At 41.0% G+C, this 1,193-nt stretch overlaps 1 long non-coding RNA gene across 1 annotated transcript in view; it reads left to right on the top strand.

Annotated features, from left to right (window-relative positions):
• Nucleotides 1–1,161: 1,161 nt before the first annotated feature.
• Nucleotides 1,162–1,193, top strand: part of LOC116693502 (uncharacterized) — a 6,080-nt gene continuing 6,048 nt past the window's right edge. Inside the window, exon 1 of the long non-coding RNA XR_004332938.1 lies at nucleotides 1,162–1,172. This is a non-coding gene — a long non-coding RNA (uncharacterized LOC116693502). The remainder of the gene's footprint in view (nucleotides 1,173–1,193) is intronic.

Here is a 1,193-nt window from a genome sequence, read left to right as displayed (position 1 = left end):
GAAACCATACTCACATTGTATTTCGTTGTAAGATCTCTTTTTCTCACCAATAGAAGATGAGGTAATGGGAGCATTTTGGCACTTGTGGACTCAAGGTCAACATAGCAACCGTCTCTGGGAGCTTAGGGGACTCCCAGGGGTTTCCATGGTCACCGCTGTAATCATCATGCTTAGCCAGTCAGCAATCGGGGGGGGAAGCAAAATGTTTTATAGTGTTCTAGTCATAGTGTCCAAGCACATTAGGTCCTCCTCACTCTCTGTCCGCGTCCTCTTTGTTGTAGCCTATGCTCCCAGATCTCAACTCCCATTTTGTTAGACTTCAATAAATGAATACATCACATATTAAATGTTAGTCATTTCAAAAGAAATGTTATAAGGTTACCTATCAATAAACAGTAATGCTGTTTAGTTGTGTGTTTCTGCGATGACGTCCTCCCATCCTTTCTAAATCTAATAGTACAGTGAGTGATGTGATTAGTGGCACTCAGAGAACATTTAATGATGTGTTCAAACAGTCGTTCTCCATTCTACTGTAGTCGCTCTCCATTCTACTGTAGTCGTTCTCCATTCTACTGTAGTCGCTCTCCATTCTACTGTAGTCGTTCTCCATTCTACTGTAGTCGTTCTCCATTCTACTGTAGTCGCTCTCCATTCTACTGTAGTCGTTCTCTCATTATCTCGAGCCTCTCTCCATTCTACTGTAGTCCTCCCATTCTACGTAGTCGTTCTCCATTCTACTTGTAGTCCGTTCTCCATTTCTACTGTCTTCGTCTCCATTCACGTATCGTTCTCCATTCTACTGTAGTCGTTCTCCATTCTACTGTAGTCGCTCTCCATTCTACTGTAGTCCCCTACCATTCTACTGTAGTCGTTCTCCATTCTACTGTAGTCATTCAGTTTCTATGCTCTACATATCTGGAACAGCCTCCCAGAAAACTGCAGGTCCACCGCTACTCTCAAGACCTCAGGACCTTTGTTTTGGATGTTACCTTTCTTTAAATAATTCAGTTAATTTCTTATACTGCACTGTAACTTGTATTTGATCTGTTTTTATATTTGTAATTGTTTTAAACTGCTCTTTTATGTTTTACTTTGAATGGCCCTGTTTCTGAAATGTGCTACACAAATAAAGCTGCCTTGCCAGTTAAAACTGTTTACTAATGAGTCAGTAAGTTCTTCCACTCTGCATCAAC

This window comes from Etheostoma spectabile, chromosome 8 (genome assembly GCF_008692095.1).
Source record: "Etheostoma spectabile isolate EspeVRDwgs_2016 chromosome 8, UIUC_Espe_1.0, whole genome shotgun sequence".
Taxonomy (NCBI): Eukaryota; Metazoa; Chordata; class Actinopteri; order Perciformes; family Percidae; genus Etheostoma; species Etheostoma spectabile.
This window is presented reverse-complemented; position numbering and strand designations above follow the sequence as displayed.